The sequence below is a fragment of the Cotesia typhae genome, unplaced genomic scaffold (assembly GCF_013202065.1).
Source record: "Cotesia typhae breed Kobodo isofemale line unplaced genomic scaffold, CoteBio_Ctyphae scaffold_13, whole genome shotgun sequence".
NCBI lineage: Eukaryota > Metazoa > Arthropoda > Insecta > Hymenoptera > Braconidae > Cotesia > Cotesia typhae.
Genome location: NW_027423774.1, coordinates 16986762 through 17008258, shown reverse-complemented (window position 1 = coordinate 17008258; position 21497 = coordinate 16986762). Strand labels below are relative to the sequence as shown.

The 21497-nt window shown below is 26.5% G+C and overlaps 1 long non-coding RNA gene across 4 annotated transcripts in view; it reads left to right on the top strand.

The window, feature by feature from the left end:
• Positions 1 to 21497, top strand: part of LOC141534397 (uncharacterized) — a 50241-nt gene that overhangs the window by 12275 nt on the left and 16469 nt on the right. Inside the window, exon 1 of one of the 4 annotated variants that reach the window (XR_012480408.1) lies at positions 10658 to 11225. The exons of the other annotated variants lie outside the window; for them this stretch is intronic. This is a non-coding gene — a long non-coding RNA (uncharacterized LOC141534397). Of the gene's footprint in view, positions 1 to 10657; positions 11226 to 21497 lie in introns of those variants that run through there. 4 annotated transcript variants of the gene reach the window in all.

Genomic DNA, 21497 nt, shown 5'->3' with positions numbered 1-21497 from the left:
AAGAAATTATAATATTATTTTTTTACTCCAAAAATTTTTTTTATAGCAGAATTTCGCCTAAAAGATAAATGGTACGAAAAAATTGATAATTTTTTTTTTTTTTTTTTTATAAAGAATTTAATTTCTTACAATTTTTTGTAATTTCAATATTTTCATCAGAATTTAAGTCTCAAACTTTTGCAAATAATATTATTATTTGTATAGTTAAGACCAAAATAATTTTCACCCAAAATATTTAAATCTTCCAAAGTTTATTAAAAAGTTTGACCCACACTATCTTTTTCCCCATCTAACTTTAATGACAAAAAATCCCAGACCTTTCTTTTACACCGGCAGTTTCATCTAACAATATTGTCTGTGAATCCATTAACAATTATAAATTTTTTTTTCTTAAAAATAAGTTGAGAATAAAAAGTTTATTGGGAAAAAAAGTTAATAGAGTTAATTAGTAGATATTTTTTTTATTTATTAATTGAGTTCTATTGTATCAAACGTTTTTTTATAATTCTCGTCTGGATGATAGAACTCAGCTCGAGAGAACTGAGAGCGTTTGGTATAAATTTGTTGTACGAGTAGGTTGGGAATATAATAAAAAGTAGTAAAGAGAAATTATGAAAGAAAAAAAGAGTGCAAATTATTCTGATGGTTTGTCCTATATAGATATATATATATTATATATTTTTTTTGGCATGGTATTATATTCAATCCTCCTCCACTGGTATCGTCGCGGCGCTAGCAACTAAAGTCTGTATAATGTATTCGCGGCTTGCCACGTGATCAATATGAACACCGAAGTACCTCGGAGACACACGAAATGAAAGAGACCGTGCGCGCCGCCGCGGAATAGTGTCAAGGCATATCCTCCATAGCTCAACTATCTGCTAACTCTTGTTATTGTTATTGTTCTTGTTCCAACTTGTTGTTGTTGTTGTTGTTTTAAAGCTTTCGGATGCTGGAACAATTAACCGCGCATTCTAGGTACCTCCATGTTCGCTCCCATTTTGGCTTCTTTGATTAAAAGTATGCATCTTTTCATGAACTTGAGAGCAGACATCTGACGATTCCTTTATTTTGAAAGTAACAGCTCGAAAATCGATAGAGGAGAAATTAAAAATTCAACGTTTCAATTCAATAAAACTGAATCAGTAATTAAACACTAATTGATAGTTAATAGAGACAAATTGGAAAATGAAAAAGCTATTTTCTTCCTAATTCTGTATAGTTCATACGGAAGAAAAGAAAATTAACTTTTGTATAAAGAGAAAAATTTTGAAGAGTTTCATTGTCTTGAATCAAGATATAAAATTCTTGAACAAAAAAAATTTTTTAGTTTAAAAATTTTTTTACTCACATATTGAAGATAAAGTTTTTCAAGATTATTTTCTGAATTTAATTTTTCTTTTCTGTGAAAAAAAAAAACAGACTTTTAAATGCAAATTTTTAAAAAAATTTCTACACAAAAAAAATTTACTTGATGAATCAAATAAATAATTTTGAAGTTCATCTTCTTGACTTAAGTAAAAAAAATACTTTAACTAAGATATTTTTCTTTGGTTTGAATAAATTTTATTTGATTTAAGAATTTTTCGTCTTAATTCAAAACAATGAAACTCTTCAAAATTATTTTCTTGATACAAGAATTTTTCTCTGGGTTTAATTTTTTTTTTTCAGTGTATAATTTTTAATACAAGTTTCCTCTGAAGTATTTAAAAAAGGATCATGAGGCAATATTTTTAATCATCTTCCGAGGAGGGGTAAAAAAAATAAAAAATTTTTTTTTTCTTAATCCGCAATAGCTAGAAAAAAACTTCTCAATCGAAATAGTAGAGCTTTATAAATTGAACACAAAAATGGTCCTTTGATTTTTTTGCTATCACAAAAATTAACAGAGTTAAGGGAGATAAAACGACGAGATGATGTTATGGCTTGAAAAATGAAAAAAAATTGAAATTCAGACTTTTTAAATTAATTAAAAATAACTTACTCAAAATTAAATTCTGAGTAGATTTGTTCTAACTACCAATTTTGAAGTAGTTAGTATTTAAATAAGTTATTACTTAACTAATTTAGTTTTATAGAGAAAGTTCATAACTTTGGAGTATTTTTATCAGGTATTTCATCTTCTTGAAGATATTCAAGAAATTTCATATTCTTAAAACGGAGTAAACAAATTAAATTGCTCGCGAGGTTGTTTCATTGAAAAATATTTTTTACCGTACATAAAATTATCGATCTCCTTCAGCTTGAAATAATGTGTAATATCTAACATAAGTATTACTATAAGCGAGGAGATCATAAACACTGATGAAAATTTCTTCATTTCTTCGCATTATATATCCTGAATACAGAAAGACAAAAGATACTCACGGTGCATTTCGCAAGACGTTAACTTTACGACAAACTTTTTAAGCACTTTTTATTTTCAATTCTGTCATTCTTTACCGAATTTTATGCTTTTTATACAAATATGAATATTCCAGTGTAAGCAAATAAAAATAGTTTATTTATTTCTGCACGAGAAGAATCATTTTATGGTTTGTGTATTTCTTCTGAAGATGAGTGATTTTTTTTATTCATAAAAAGAATTATATATTATTTTAAGATCTATAATCCGATCAAAATAATTCCAAACCCGTCAATGGTTGAGGATAAAATTATATCTCATCTGCGATAACAAAATATTATTTTTCACCTGCTAATGTAAAAACCAGCATTGATCATGAAAAAGGATAATAATAAGCATATGCGTTGGCCAGAAAAAAGAATAAAAAAGGAGTTAAGAATCCAAAAATTGGCGATTAGTACTGCGAACAAAGAACCGAAAGAAAGTTGAGAAATAAAAATGAAAAAAATCAAGTAGTATAAGCGGCAAGGGCTTGGTTTTGTCTCTTTGTCTTATTTTCTTATCCTTCTTCTTCTTCTTCTTCTTCTTGCATTCACTCAGGTTATATTACATTATACATATTTCTATGGTGGTGCATCAGTGGTGTGTTGGATGCGTGTTTTCAAAAACTGGACGCCATTACTACTGACAGCACGCGTGACTTTCTGTGGATTGTTATCAACTTTGGGTTTTGTTTTGTTCAACGCACAAATTAGCCTCAAAATTTTAACCATACAGATAATTGCCTCTTTCAAATTAACTAAATACATTATAATTATTCCCATTGAGTTATTTGGAGTCACATTTTATTATTAGTATTATGTAAAAATTTTAAAAGTAATTCAGTCAAATTTCAAAAACTATTATTTTATTATAATTAGATAATTCTTTGAAATAATTTTTAACATTTAAGCAAAGACATAACTTATTTTGATGAATTTATTTTTTACATAAATATATTAAATATTGATCAAATTTTGTGATAATTGTTACACAGTAAAAAATTTTGCGTCATTGCGTCAAAAAATTTTGTGTTGAATATTTAACACTTTTTTGTGTAAATTTAACATTTATTGTGTTAAATTAACACACAGAAAAAAAAATTTACTAGAATCAAGTAAATAATTTTGAAGAATTTCATTTTCTTGATTTGAGTAGAAAAATTCTTAAACTAAGAAATTTTTATTGGTTTAAAAATATTTTACTTCATTCAAGAATTTTTGGTCTTGATCCAAGACAATAAAACTCTTTAAAATTATTTTCTTGGTTTAAAAATTTTTCTCTTGATTCAAATTAATTTTTTTTTTCTGTGCACGAAAAAGTGTTAAATTAACACAAAAAAGTATTAAATATTTAACACAAATTTTTTTACTGTGTATAATTATTGAAATATCATGCAAAATAGAATAAAATAATAATTTTTTCCATTTGATTGTATTACCTTTTAAATTATTACAAAAGAATTAAATATCAACATTCATAACATGCTTTTACATATAAAATTCATTTAATAACTAATTATAATTATCATTATTTAACAGAAACAGTAATTGAAAATCAGACAAAGGAAAAGTGTTTGTATATTTATAAACATCCACGGGATGTACTCAAAAATTAAGTGCATTTGCACACTCTTGCAATTAATGCATATCGGCGTGCACAATAAGCTTGCAATGAACAGTTGTGTGCATTGTGCATACGTCGGAACTTATGCACACATGTTACATATATATATATATATATATATATATATATATATATATATATATGATACACATTACATGCATACATACACACACTTGCATCAGCAGCGCGGATAAAATAATTCGTCCAACGAACCTCTGGCCTTCTGGTTCTGGTACTGGTACTTATACATTAGCTGCTGCATTGCTTCACTGTCCTTGTTCTTTCTCGGGTTCTGTGTCCTCGATCTCCCGTATGGTATACCATATACTGGGTACTTTTCTTCTTTCTTTTACCGTTTCTTCTGTACTCTTCTCGTCTCTCGTCATCTTGCCCAGAGCACGATCGCTGGCTGGTTCCATGCAGCCTCGGAAATTTCTGCGCGGCCCGTGGGAGAGACTAACGCTAAGGCTTTAGAGAGTTTTCTTTTCTCTTATACTTATTACTATATATATAGTGCATATGCATTGCAACCGCTGTCTGATGATCCATGTGCAGGGTGGTAGTTTTTTTTTTTTTTTAATTTATTTTATCCGAGACAAAGAGATTAATCATTACTACGCATTCTTATATGGGTAATCGGTTGGAATACCAATGACAAATATGTACTAAGCTTAATTGGAAGACATATTTGTAAGATTATTAAGTCGAAAATAAAACTGTGATGAGGTCGTTGAGATTGGTTATTAATTATACAATTATTCAAGTGTTAAATATTTCGGCTCGTTATTAAATGTTTTATTTTGTTTTTATTGTAAAAACTTTTTAGTCAATCGTTAATCAAAAATTTTTATGAACAATATTAAGTCAATTTTTTTCTAAAACAAATTTTTGATTTTGTATTAATAATAATACATTTATAAAAAAATTTCTCCGAACAAAAAACTGGAAAATTACAGTTTTAAATATACTTTTTATAAAATCATATCTTGATTTTTTCGAACATAATTTTATGATTTTGAATTGTAACTTTTTACAGATTTAAAAAAAAAAAACAAATTTTCGAATTGTATCTCTTCTAGTTTTTTATTCGAGACAGCCAGTTTTTATAAATTGAATACTTAACATTTTTATTTTTCAATTTTTTTATCACTTAAGAAAAACGTTCTTGAACCAAGTACATCATTTTGAAAGAATTTGATCATTTAGAATTAAGTAAAATTTATTTTAACCAAGAACAATTTCTTAGTTCAAGAACTTTTGCTTGATTTAAGATTTCAACTGACTCTTTAAAACAATGTTCTTGGTTCAAGATTGTTCTTCTTGAAACACATTAATTTTATTTTTTTTCGATGTAATGATCATACAAATTATTAACGATAAAAATTCTTGAACCAAGAATATCGTGTTGAAGAGTTTTATCATCTTGAATCAAGCGAAAAAATTGTTGATCTATGAAATTATTCGTATTAGTTCAAGTTAATATTACTCGATTTAAGATTTTTGAAAGTTTTTTAAAGGCCCTTAAAATTGATAATCTTGGTCCAATAATTTTTTTTTTGTTTTCTTTTATCAGTGTTTACAACAAATTATTGATAATTCATAATGTTTAACATGACTAAATTTTGATTTTCCTAACATCAAAAATAATTTTTTTTGTAAAATTTTTTTAATCAAGAAAATTTTAAGAAAGATTGAAAATTTCTTGAATGAAGTTAAAATTTTTTGAACGAAGTTAAATTTTTTTTAAGCCAAGAAAATTTCTTCTTGCTCCAAAATAACTTCAGTCTTCCTTGTAATTTTCTTGGTTTAATTTTTTTTTCTGTGTATCTACTTCAATTTTTTTTAAATTAAATCGAAATAATAATTTTTCTTATCTACATCAAAAATAAATTAAATTAGTTGCATTATTAACATTAATTACTATAGAATCACGCGTGTGATCATAAAAAAATTCTTCCTACCCAAAAACAAATCTAAAGTATTAAAAATGTCTACAAAATCAAAGTTTGTAACACAAATACAAAGAATATAAGCGACTCGAAATCTCGTTCTGTGCATACAGCCCTGGCGTTGAATTTGCACCGGCGGTAGTCGGCCATGTGCACGTCGTCAGCGATCACACGGGCACATCTCACCCCCGCGTTATTCGCAACCGCTCAACATTCTACATCCATCCATACATATATACTTACATCTCACACATTTACACCCACACACTCTGATTCGCATTTACATTCACACCAACACCCGGACCCACATGAACACTCACACGTCATACAATATAGATTCTACACATATGATATAAACCAAGTTAGAACTATGGTAACAGACGAGAGAGCACGCGTGCGAGCAAAATCAAATGGCGGCGCATATCCGTCTTCTATTCAATACAACACACATCTCCCCATTCAATCAACTTCAATTAACATCCATTAGCATTATAATTCCACAGTACAACTGCCACCTCTAATTTTCATACGCGTACTATCTACTCTTAAATACCTACCGTTCTTACTTTTAATTATCGGTCAATCGTTTTTAAATTAGTATTTACAACACAGCAATAACAATACAAATAAAAGTAACAATACATCATCAATACACAGAGCAAACATTTCTACGTATGATCTGAAAATTATAGTTGTTATTTCTGCATCACGCTGGTAATAATTACAGTGCAGTATAGTCGCACTAATTTTCGTTTGCTGTCGCTTCAAACGTAAAGTAAATAATACTTTATAAAAAAAAAAAAAATAAATAAATGTACCTATGTCAGCAATGTAACCATTACTGTGCTATGTAGTACATATGGCATTTAAAAAAGCACTCGGTCCTACTAAGCTTAGGTTGAAGACTTATTATGTTATAAATTTTCAGGCAACGAAACACATTATTTTTATTTTATTTATTTATAATTGAATGCCAAGGCAATGGTCAAATGGCAAAGTATACATTTTTATTGTATTATAGTACACGTATTTAAGTAAAAGATGATTTTAGATTATATTAAATTTGAATGATCAATTAAAAAATTACACAGTAAAATAACACAATAAACACAAAAAAAAAAAAAAATTTCTTAAACAAAATAAAAAATTTGTTTTAAGCCGTAAGATGGACGGCGGAGTTTTTAAGAAGGTCCACCTTTACAAACATGGAATGTGAGTGTTATCCATACATGTTTGTAAATTAAAATAAAATTAATGTTAAAATAAAATTAATTTAATAAAAAAATTTCTTAAACTTAAATTTAACATTTATTGTGTTAAATCAACACAAAAAAGTGTTAAATATTTAATACAAAATTTTTTACTGTGTATAACCAAAATTTTGAAATGAAAACAAATAATTTTTATCAAAAAAAGTAAAATAATTGTGTTTTGTTAAAAAAAAATTAAGTGATTTAAAGTTACTTTCATGGAGTTACACTTTTAATTTTCAAGTTAATGACAATAAAAGTATTACTCACATAAAAAAACATAGTCTGGTAGCGCTTGCATTAGAGCAAGGTAACGCGAACTATACAGTAATGTAATCATTACTATGTTGCATAACTCAAGTTCAGCACAGGCTAAGTTACCAAAAATAAAAATAGGAATTACTGACTTTTAGTTTTGAACTGCATAGGATTCAGTGAATTGATAAAAAAATAACTTGAGTCAAGAGAAAAAATTTTGACCCAAGAATACCATTTCAAAGAAAATAAGTTTCTTGAATCAGAAGAAAAATTCTTGATTTAGATAATTTTTCTTGTCTCGAGAATTTTTTCTCTTGTTTTTTCCCTTATTTTTATTTTTAATTATTTTAAAATATACGCTGAAAAAAAAAAATAATTTGAATCACGAGAAAAATTCTTGAACCAAGAAAATAATTTTGATGAGTTTCATTGTCTTGAATCAAGTATAGTTTACTTAAATTAAGAAAAAATTCTCAGTTAAAGAATTTTTCCACTTTAATCAAGATGATTAAGTTCTTCAAAATAACTTTTTGGTTTAATAATATGTCTTTTGGATCAAGTTAATTTTTTTTTAGTGTGACAAAACTTGACGTTTGCACCAAAGCGCTTAAAATTCTACACAGCAAGAAAAAAATCTTGAGTCAAGCGTAAATTTTCGTAAATCAAAAAAATCTTAAGGAAAACTGAAAATTTTTTGAATGAAGTTAAAATTTCTTGAACAAAGTTAAATTTTTTTCAGCTAAAAAAATTTCTTCTTGTTCCAAAATAATTTCGGTCTTCCTTATAATTTTCTTGGTTCAAGAAATTTATTTTTCTGTGTAGTGACATGTCATTCAAGTGTAAAAGTCGAAAATGATATATTGGCTAAATATCAAGACGTTATTGTCTTTTGATTAAAGATCATATCTATAAGTAGCTAGACATATTTTTATTTTCATGGATCAAGCACTATACAGCAAAGTAATATTGAAACTACATTTGATCGCGCATGGTAGAATTTACTTGACCTTTCCCTCCATGATGACTATAGCAATCATTAATCTTTGTGATTCCAGCCCTTTGTTTCATATGCACACTATTTACTATGCGGTTTGTTTTGGAGTACAGGGTATGACTATTCCTTTATACTGACTATTATTTGTACTACAAGCAGTGTTATAGAGCAATAACCATTACAATAAACATCCCCAATCAGTAAAATGGTGAATATTGTATTTGTGATTGGTGATTGGAATAATTTGCGGTGCATAATCATAAAAGTGGATTCCCGAGGTGTCAGTGACCCCCTGCGTGCCCCTACCGCCGTTTGACCCCGCAGTCATTCGGTTTTTCCGCGTGAGAAGACTTAACTTTGTCCGGAAGTCGCGCGAGAAAGGGAAGGGAGTTTCTAGTTTGTCCCCTCCTTTTCTGCTCCACCTCTTGCATTTTTCCCTCTCCACTGCTCCTTTATATATAATACTGCTACCTCGTGGCACTTAGTCATAAAACTACACTCATTTTAAATGAAAATTTTGCAAAATAATATTCAGTTTTTTCATTTTTCAAATTGCTTATTTTATGGTCATTTTTTAATTAATTACTTTTAGAAATTTTTTTTGAATTGAAAAAAAATTTTGAAGCAATATTTGATATTTTATTTTAAAAATTGATTAATTTGCAATTCTGGTAATTTATATACAAAATAACTTCTGAAAATTAATAAGAGTTCTGAGAAATTGTTTTTGAATTTTGATCGTAAATTAATACAAGAATAAAAGATAACATTAATTTTATTATTCAGGTGAATATAATTCGTTAAATTCAAACAATTTTTTAGAATATTCATACGTGACGAAAAGTAAAAATTTTAATCTAAAAATTGATAATATAATAAAAAATAATATACATACTAATAAATAGTATACAAAAAATCTTCTGACTAGAATACACAGAGAAAAAGTTTTACTTGAAACAAGAAAATTGAATGAGAAAGAAAAAAATTATCTTATATTAGAGCTCATGCAAAGAAATGTTTGAAAAAATTACTTGAAGTAAAATAATGTTCTTTGTTTATACACAGAAAGGAAAAATTCTTCTTTGGAGAACTTTAGAAAATATTTAGGAAGAAGAAAATTGTCTTGTCCTAAAAAAATTTCCTTTTCTCTCCAAAACAAAATTTTTCCAAAAAAATTTCTTGATTCAAGTAAACTTTTTTTTATGACACTGAAGTTAGCTAACAACTGTCAATTAAAAAAATTTTAATAACAAATAAATTACAATAAAAAAAATGCTTTTAAAAATTTTGATTAAATTTCACACGTGGAATTTTTTAATTAATTTTTTTTATTAATAATTTAATTGCTATAAAATTATAAAAAAATTTTTCATGCCGGTCAACTTCAGTGTTATTTTTTTTTTCACGTCAAAAAAATTTGCTTCTGTTCAAAAAATTCTTTCTAAATAATTTTTTAGATCCAAAAAATTTAGAGAACTCAAGAATTGATTACTTTTTTTTAAGATGTATTATTTTATCCGAAAAAGTTTACTAAACCCAGAAAAATTATTAGTTTAATACTTTTTAAAATTTTTTTTTCAATAAACTCAATTTTACCCTTTGCAATTTAGTATTTTTTGTTTATATAAATTTAAAGTTGATAATTTTTTAAACTTATTCCATTTTTTGATCATTTTTTACAATTTTATAAAATGAAATAACATCCATCTGAAAAAAAAAAAAATAACATTTTAGTGTCTTCTACTTCCATCATTAAAATGTATGATATAAAAATACCTTACATTTCCGTTTTTCTGCTTTTCATTTTTTCATTCTTCGTTTTCCCCATATATATTTTTATTTCTTCTCAACTTTTTCTTAATTTTTTCTTTAAACTTCTGAAAATTCTCAAAGAAAGCTTTTACTTTTACATAATACGTAAATTGTAACTATAAGAAAATATTAACTAAAAAAATAAGAGTTTGTAATACTTTCCGACCTAGAAGCCTGAACTCTGATGATCCGAGGTACTTTCGGTGAAATGAATCCCACATATGCAGCAAATTAAACTCCTGCTGCACCTCTGGAAGTCTGGTAATTTCCTGAGCAAGACGAAAGGTGGCTCCGCCGGCGCGACAGTTAGCGTCCTTCTTCTATTCCCCGTCGTCCATCGTTCGCGTTCATGCCCGGGCGACGCACCGAACAGAGTGCACTCTACTCTGTCTGCATCGGCACATCGCGGTTTGTTCTCCTCTCTGTACATACTGTATAATGTATAATATAATATAATAGTGCACCAACGTTATTACTTATATTACTTCCAATCCAATGGTAGTTAATATTACCGAGTACACCGCTGTCTTCTTACGGGCTTTAACTAGTGCCTTTTGTTCGTTAATTAACAATTTGCTTTAATCTCTGACAGTTAAACTTTTTTAATCAATTTATTTGTAATCGATATCGTTAATTATATTTCATCAGAATTTTTTATTCGATATTTTTTAGTCTCTTTGTTCTTTAATTTTGGAGTATTTTAATTTTTATCGTATCTGTGTATATTATTTTGGATTATTTTTATTATTGCAGAAAAGAGTTTGTGAAAATTAAAAAATGAATAATGTAAAATGGTTTTAAAAAAACAATAAAGTGAAAGCGAGGAGTGAAGGTTCTGGAATAAAGTGTTTTATGTGTGTAACTTTTCAAGGATTATAAAAACACATCGTTTATGGGATATCTCAAGGAATATTTCTGAGTTGGATTGCATATATCAAGGATAAATGTTCCCAGTGTGTATTGTAATTCATGGAATACTTTTAAGTATAATACTGAATATAACATAAGCGTAAATTTAAAAACTTTTTTTTTTTTTTTTTGTTTAAAATTGGATTAAATATAGTTCTTTTATTTTATTTAAAAATAAAAATTTGAAGTGATAGTGAGTTTATAATCATTTTTTTTTTTTTTTTTTTTTAATTGTTTTAATAATGTTAGAAAAAATCTTTATGATTTAGAAATTAATAGCCATCTCATTTTTTTGCTGTGATAAAAAAAAATGATACTGATAATTTGGTATTTAAAAATTATTTCAAAAAATCGAAAAATTAAAAAAAAAAATTCTACATTTGTATGAATTTTAAAAAATTATGGAAGCAATTTTTTTTAAATAATTCTCTAAGTAAAGTATAATACTGAAATCAGAAATCAATAGAATTTTATTATTTCATAATTTTATTTTAAAACTAAATTTTTAGTTAAAAAATATTTGCCAAAAATTCCACTTCTAGTTTTTAAAAAATTTCCAAATTTTTTATTCATGATAATTTATTTTTTAAAAAAATTCTAAAAATTATCAGATGCCTATTAACTTCTGTTTCATAAATAAAATCCACAATTGTTCAAGTTTCTGCTGATTTCCAGTGTCATAAAAGTAAATTACTTTCATGATAAAAAAATTTTTTTTTTTAAATTACATTTACATCGTTTTTAAAAATTAAATATTTCAAACATTTTTATCACTTGTATCAAAAGAAAAAAAAATTATTTATTCATAACAGAAGAATTAAAATTTTAAAAGTTACACTGAAAAAAAAAAATCTTGACTGCAGTGTAAATTTTCCTGGCTCAAGAAAATATTAAGGAAGGTTGAAAATTTCTGGGATAAAGTCATATAAAGTCATTGAGTCAAGAAAATTTCTTCTTGCTCCAAAATAACTTTTGTCTTCTTTAAAATTTTCTTGGCGCAAGAAATTTGTTTTTTCTTTGTATGAGTGTAATTTTTATAACTCTGATAATTTTTTAAAGTTTGTGAATAATTCAAAGACAACAGATATTTAACAGATTAATAATTTTTTGATAAGTAAAAAAAATTAGAAAATTAAAAAATATTTCCAAGATTATTTTTCACAATTTTCTCGCACAAATCACAAAGAAGAAAGAAAGTGAAATAAATAGTTGTAATACAGACAAAAACACAATAGCATGTCGGTGTTGATGGTTATTTTCAGTATCATGAAATGAAGCTAAATATCATTTTGTGTTAAAAAGTAGTGATATAGTTCCCTGGTGAACAAAAAGTGAGATGCTAGTGGGTTTCTTTATTATTTTCTTGGGGGCTTAGTTACACTCGGACAGTGATTTGTGTCTTTTTAATTGACGCATAAAACAGAGTTATCCTACTGAAATATATAAGGGTTTCATGCTCATATTTTTTTGTGTTATTCCGCTCGGTTATGTTACTCGTAATAAAAATATATGCGTCATCTTGACATCTCCAAGGTGCTGGCTAGTATATCTCTATATACACATATATATGTTTGTAGAGATAGATACATATGTGTGTATAGTGTGGCTACTGGCAATTTCGAGGCCGCAAATAAATGATACGTAGTATTTCAATTTAATGCTGACGAAATCATATTGTAATTCCTTATTTATGTATTATTTTTTGCTCGTAAGAGCTTTTTCGTAATTTATAATAATATTATCAGAGATTAATTTTATTTTTTATTTTATTTTATATCAGCGTTACTTTTCGTATCGCTGTACATTTTATTTGTTCATTTATATAAATATCACGGGCTTTAAAATTTATTTACACAGGGGAAATGACTGGCTGAAAATGTTTATACCGATAAATTGCAATCGTATTTGAAAATTCGGTGCAAATGTAAACAATGTTGTAAATATTATAAACTGTCTAAAGTAATTCATTATTTTTAATAGATTGATTTTATGAATCAAGCATCAGTGATAATAAAAACAATATAAATTTTAATTTTAATTATTGGAGTTAAAAAATTAATTATTTTTAATTTAGTAAATTTATATCCACAAATAAATAACTGTATATATTTACTAATACATTCACAAAAAAAAACTTTACTTATAAAAGAAGAAAATTAAAATAGTCTTGGTCCAAAGTAAAATTTTTATTTGGAGTAAAAAAATTATAAATATTTTCTTAAAATTTTTTTTCTCTACTTATTCAATAATTTTTTTTTCTGTGTATTTATGAAAAAATTTCAGAAGTCATAATTAAAAGAAGTAAATAATATTTCACATTTTCATACGCAATGATGATTGTAATGTTATATTCAAAGTTATATTCTATAGAAATAGAAGAGTTTTCAAAGTTTATCATTTTTAATTATTGATATGAAAATTATTATATAGATTACAAGAATCACGAACAGAATATTTTTATTTTTATAGTAAAGTATAAAGAACAAAATCCACCATTAAAAAATTTATATATGTATTTATTTTCAGACAACATTTAATCATTCAATTTTTTATTTTTCAATCAATTTAAGTATGTATAAAATAATTAGTTAAAAAAATTTTGAGTACTAATACAAAAGTGCCTACGCAGAAAGAAAGAAAGTCTCGAGTCAAGCGTAAATTTTCTTAAATCAAGAAAATCTTAAGAAAGATTGAATATTTCTTGAATAAAGTTAAATTTTTTTAAACCAAGAAAATTTCTTCTTGCTCCAAAAGATCTTCGGTCTTTCTTACAATTTTATTGGTTCAAGAAATTTTTTTTTTCTGTGTATACAGTAAACTAATAATAGTTAAAAAGACAACCCAACTAAAAAGTAAAAAATAATTTTCAATATGCTTGATATTAATTTTTATAAGTATTTTATTGAAAAATATTGGTAAAAGTAAAATCATCATGAAAATATCTTAAAAAGCACCTCACTTTTTTTTGTATTGTCGTCGGTCTTTAATTAGTGTACAAAGTTTTAATTTAATCTGGCGTTTTAAAGTGGCCGAAAATCGAACTCAACAATTCTGTGATATCCATAAATACATAGATACTAGATACAGGCGAAGCTAATAAAAATATGCTAAAAATTTTCCGTCATTGCGTCAAAAAAATTTTGTACATAAATTTTTTGTGTATAATACATTAAACGGTCACTTATAAACGATACAAGAAAAATATGTAGTTATCATGTATCGTTTCAAGCGACTTGTGTATAAAATGATGCAAAATTTTACATTGTGTCATTTTATAATAATGTTTTTTAAATAAAAATTAAATCGATACTACAACAATTAAAACAGAGATGGCGAGATAAATAATACAAAATATAAGGACTTACTCTGACGTACAATATGGCATGCATAAATATATAATATAAAACAGATACCAGAAATACACACATGAGGTGCGAACAAGACCGCGGTGAACATACTTAATCACACAATAATATACATGAAACCACCGTAATTTCATATCGATCGCAATGAAAAAGCCATCATTCCATATTACATTGTATATACACACGTGTTCTGCACAGTTACTATATTATTTATCACAGAATTTTTTTTTTAATATAAAATATAAATATATATGCCTCTTGTTGCATGGTGCATGTATTATATACGACCAGTCAATTTTTAGATCGTTTATTACCGCTATGATAATTTAGACATTACTCAAAACTATCTTATGATCTCAAATATTTTTTACAATTCTTATTTATATACATTCTTATCTAGAGTTATGTATCAACGCGAATGATGTAAATAATAAAATTCAAATAATTTAGTATAATTTTCTAATCAAATCATTTTAAAAAAAAAATTGATAAGAAATAGTTTTTATTAATTTATATATAACGGAGTTTTAACTGAAATATTGCTCATAATTAATGAATTGTTTGTTTAATGGACCAAGAATAATTTTTTAGTTCAAGATTTATAATTTTAAATTAAGATAAATTTTTTATCACTGTAATAATAATATTAATAATAATAATAATAATAATAATAATAATTTTGATATTTTTATTTTTTTCTAAAGAATGGTTTAATAATACTTTATATTTTTAGTTTTTATTGGCTGTCCAGTCTAATGCAACAATTTTTTCTTTAATTTTTCGCAATATTGTTAGCCTGTATTTCCCTCCAGGCATAAACACAAATTGTCGTCAATTCATATCTAAATTTTTCATTAAAGATAAATTTGACTGAAAAAATAACGGTCCTGGTCTGGGCCGTCCGAATTATTTTTTCAGTCAAATTTATCTTTAATAAAAAATTTAGATATGAATTGACGATAATTTGTTTATGCCTGGAGAAAAATACAGGCTAACAATATTGCAAAAAATTAGAGAAGAAATTCCAATAAAATCTAAAAATATAAAATAATAATAATAATAATAATAATAATAATAATAATAATAATAATAATAACAATAATTTCGAAGAATAAAATAATACCATAGTGAATGATAATAATGCAATAATTTGCAGAAACGTATGGAAGCGTTGATTGGATGAATAATTTCTACAATCAAATAATAAAATTCATATATTTTACACACACACCCAGAAACACGGTAGTGTCACGGGCCAAATACATTCAAACATGTTAAGTTACATATAATTGTATTTGTAAATTGGTTAATTTCTTGTCAATAATCATGAGTAAGAAATGAGAGACACCGACATTACACATGGTGTACACAGTATATTATTGGATGGATGATGAGCAGACAGACAGACAGAGAGAACATAAATCGCAATAGCTGAGCACCGATTAACGTATGTGTCTTGTGATGTGTCGTACACGTACGCATACGTATTATATTGCTTAGAATAGTAGTATACATACATGCATACGTATATACATATGTGGATGAATGGTTGGATGCATGCAAAGTCTTTTGAACAGAGTAGGTACTTGCAGCAGGCCAGTGGCACGTCCCGTCGGTTCGCATTTCCTTTGTTCGTGTCATTTTGTTCTCGTCTAACTCTCTCATCCTCTCTATCTGTCTCTCTCGCTCCTTCTGTTTATCGTCTCTACTCTACGCTCCCACGTACACATATATATATACACATACGCAGTATATAATACTGTCCCGACGTCCCTTACGTCGTGTACTGCTGCACAATCGACTTGATTGATTTCAAAGTGCAATCATGCGTAGGCTATCGACGTTTAAATCCCATATCACGATGTATATCGTAAACGACATTAACTTACTGCAGCATTCTATTCACCCGTCCGGTTATTTACGATAATAAAATTTTACAAACTCTTTTAACTGATTATCGTCATTTGCTATTTTCCCCTTTTAAGTTCTAAAAAAATATACTATTTTCTTTTATTTTTACGGTTAATTCGGTCTTCAGTCGTTTTGTTGAATAACTTCGTGGTTTCGGCTAAATTTTTCAATTAAAACGTTTTTATACTCGCGGTTATAGAATAATTGCTTCAGTAATTAAATTTTATATAGAAATAATTATCTTATTAAACGGAAATAAGGCATTACTAAAGGTTATAAAATTATCGTATTATAAGTCTGTCTAATAATGAAGAGTTAATCGATGGTTAATGCGCCCATGAAAAAATTAATGAGTCAAGAGAAAAAATCTTAAGTCACATGGAAAAAATATTTTATAAATTTTACTGTAAATAATACTGAAATTGCATCTTAAAAGTGGTTCAATTTTTTACAAATTGTATCACTGTAGTGTTAATTTAATATTAGTTTTTAGATTACTACACAGAAAGAAAAAAAGTCTTGAGTTAAGCGTAAATTTTCTTAAATCAAGAAAAAAGAAAGACTGAAAATTTCTTGAATGAAGTTAAAATTTCTTAAACAAAGTTAAATTTTTTTAAGCTAAGAAAATTTCTTCTTGCTCCAAAATAACTTCAGTCTTCCTTATAATTTTCTTAGTTCAAGAAATTTTTTTTTTTCTGTGTATTTGTTTTGAAAATAATAATAAATAATTAAAAAATATATCATTGATAATTTTGTGCATCTGAAATTAAAAGAATGTTCATTGCAAATACCGATAAAAAATTTTCAATCTGCACATATTTAAGTTTTTATTTTAGAGCATTTTTTCCATGAACACAGATAAAAAAATTCATTCATTTCAAAAGAAAAATTATTGATCTAAGATTTTATTCTCAATTCAAGTATATTTTACTTAATTTAGGAATTTCTCTAATATTTGATTCAAAATAATCAAATTCTTCGAAATTATTTTTTTGCTCCAATATGTTTTCTCTTCAATATTAATTTAATTTTTTTACCAACATGATCTTCTACTTCGTAAATAAATATTTCAGTGAAACATGCACTTTATGTTTAGTCTTACATTTAATTGTGTTTAAGCGACCAAAAATAAATATAAGATTAAAAATATCTCATGTTTTGAATAATCAAGTAGTGTATTTAGAAATTAATATTATTTTAGAGCTTAGAAGCTCTGTGCATTTTATGCTACACAATTTCTTAAGTGCATTACTGAATATAATTCCTTTTGATGCAACGTAAGTATGTTTGCAAAAGAAATAAATAATTAGGCAATAAAAATAGATTCTTTAAATTATAAAGTACATACTTTGATGCTCAGAAAATTCTCATGGACAAGTTATTGTGTATTGAACATTTTTTACGCGTTGAATCAAATTTTTATAATTTTTCTCAACATGTGGTTTTTAAATGTATACATTCAAACTTTGAATAATTGAGAATTTGATTATTTTGCATTAAGGAAAAAATTTATTGAAAAGAGATTTTTCATGATCCTGAAAATAGCGGAAATCTGTCAAATCTTTGAACTTATTTGAAAAAATAAATTAATTTATGCAGAAAAAATCTTTTAAAAAAATTGCACTTGTATTTGTTTAAAATTTCTATAAGTAGATTTTTTTTGTAAATATTTCTTATGAAAAAAATTAAAAAAATTGTCACAGACATCTATTACTTTCAGTATCATAATTTTTCTCGACTTAAATATTAAATTTTCCTTGCTCAAAGATTTTTTTTTCTTAAAACAACTTAATTTTTCTATCAGCGTAAGCTTTTCCCATCTTTCTTATTTATATATATTTAATTCATTAAAAAAATTAGCAATGTACTAACTAAAAAATGAAAAGATAAATAAAACAAAGAAACTTTCTCATCTTAACTTATTAAGTTTCCGTGCGTTTATATATAACTTGTTTGAGAATTAATATAATACAATAATATTCATGAAAGTTTCTTAGAACAAGAAGTTGGCAATGAAATTAAAATCAATTATCAAAATTACCATAAATTCATGGCAGAATAACCACCGAAATAATAAATAAAATTATATAATAATTATTTATGTACAATTTATAAATCAGATAATTAGTATGTATCTTATGAAGATCATTGATGCATATTTACATGTAGTAATTAAAAATGAGTTTGCCGAAAGTCTTATTGTTATGTATGGAAATACATTTAATGGCGGAAGTGTAATATATACATAGAAATGATGAAACACCTACATCGAAATATAATATACACCCACCTTTTACTATATATATTTCGACTTGACAACCGCCATCGGCACTCCCCCCTCCTCCGCAACACCGTCAGAAATACTGTCTGGGTAGGTTGCATTTTCGGGTGTATGATCCTTTTGCCTAGTTGTTGGGTTTCCTATTCCTCCCTTACCTCATTCATCTCTTTCTCGCTTCCTCAAATAATAAGAGAGTTGTCGAGGTGAAACACCCCGACATAGTAGCAGCAGTACCACCGCCACCACCACCACCACCACCATCAAGGTCCTCGACCTTTCTATACATATATATAAGTGTAACTCTGTGTAGATTCATGTAAATGTAGTGAGTAGTGTGTACTGAGTCGTGTGTTGCACACCGGCATTTATTCGAAGGGCGAATGGAGCTAAACGTGATATACAGCTAGACGACTCGATAGTACCTGATATGATATATATATATATATATATAGCGAAACGACGGACAGAAACACGGAAACGGAAACTAGTTCCGGCTAAGAGATCAATACCCGACTTGTGTTGCAAGCAAATAACCTACTCGCTATATATGTATATTGCTAGTATGTTTATTATGATACACACATATATGCACATTTATACGTCAGTGTATTTCTGATATGAGGTGTACTCTGAGCAAAGACAAGAATTTCAGCTTCTACACGCACATCTGACTCTCTTGGGGTCGATGAAATAAAACTTATTTGTGTTATATATAGTTTGCATAATCTATATTCAAAGCTCGTGCATTGCAATCTTCTTGTTTAATCACGCGAATATAACTCAAAAGTATCTTATATCTGTCTTATAATAAATGTATTTATACGGGTATTTATAAATTTTAGTGTCTTTGGAAGAGACTTATTTTATGGTTATAAAGTTTATGATAAATCGAGTTTTTCATCGATTTTTAATAGTTGTTTATCTGCAAACATGTCTAGAACATTTTTTTTAATTTGACGTTATTGGAGACATGGTTATTTTTGGTTGAAAAAAAGTTTTACTTTTTAGTCAAAATGATTTTAAACAGAAAAACCTTTTTTTTGGAAGATTAATTTTATTGATTAAATAAAAATAAAAATTCTATTAGTTTTAAGTAAAATTTTGATAAGAGAGGAAACATATTTTTGTTTCAAGAAAAATTTTTTTTTGTTCCAAGACACTTAAGATCTTACAAAAAAATTTCTTGGTTCGAACAAACATTTTTTCTGTTTATATTATATAGACTTTTATACTTTATGGTCCAAATGTTCTAAATTTGATATTTTTCTGAACTTTTTGATTTTTAAATTACATTATTAAGATTTTATAAAATTATTGATATAAAAATTAATCATCTACATCAAGACCATTTTTTTCTGGGTGCCATTAATAGTCAACCATTAATTTTTTGTTGATGATAATTAAAAAATTTGTATACTTTTAAAAAAGTTATTATACTAAAATTTCTACCTTAAAAATACTTCACACATATATTTAAACTTCTAATTTTGTTTAATTAGAGAAATTTACAGTTTAAAGGTTATTATGAGATTGAAATGATGAATGAGCACTATGTGTTCAACACGTGTCTTGGGGATAGTTAGCTCTCTAATACATACAAGAGATATGATGAGATACAAGATACAACCGAGTCGACTACCGGTTCACGAGTCGAGGAACAAAGCAAATACACAGTAGCTTGTAAATTGTTGGTATAGCTGTAATAGAGTGCATGCTCGGCAATCATGCAACCATCTGGGATTTGGGATACTAGGACTAGCGACCATGCAACATATATAATACACAGTACACAATACCCATGCTACCACATATATCTATGCATACCCATGCATATTTGCAAATTCACTCAATCTTAATTCAATTAAATACAATTAGTTAAAAGCATTATTTTAATGTAATGTTTAAATTCTCAATTTTCAATGAAAAAGTTCAATTTTAGTCATCAACAATTGTTGATTAAAAAAATTAAGGTAATAAATTTATTAAATAAAATATAAACGTCAAATTAATCACAATCACTTTAATACTTGAAGCATTACAATGAGAAGATATATATTATATATAATGTATAATATATAATGTGTATTAAGAATTTATTACACATCCGTGGGTGTACTTTAAGTGCGCAAACGACACGTCTTATTTTATATATGTCATTGATAAAACGTTGACTTGGTCAGTATTATTGCGCGTACATTATATGCTCCGTCACTCACCATACACCATACACGTTTATCATTTTTTATTTACGTCAGCTTTTACTTTTCTTTTAAAACTTAACTTTTATTTATGTATATGTACATTACACGGTGCATGTCATTCACAACATTAAACATCGTTTGCATCTTATGTATATAAACTGTTCATGAATAGAATTTTTATAACTTAATTTTTATGAGGGAGATTTTGAAAAAAATCGAAAATATTCCATTTAATTATTGCAATGTATCATTAATTTTTAAATTAATATATTAGCCATAAAATATAATGGAGTAATGGTAATTTTCACCATAAACAAACATTTACTACCCTACCGTAGTAAAATAAGGCCCAAGGGTTATATATACTGGAAATAGTTATACTATACCTGATAAAATTGGTATTAGAAATCAATCATCACTTAAATTGAGCAACAATATTTTTTAAGATGTTGATAAAAATTAAAACAATGATTTTAAATTATTAAATATAAAATTATAAAAAATGTTTACCATTTAGTCAAATCGTTTTTTAGGAATTCTTCTGCTCTACTTTAGCAT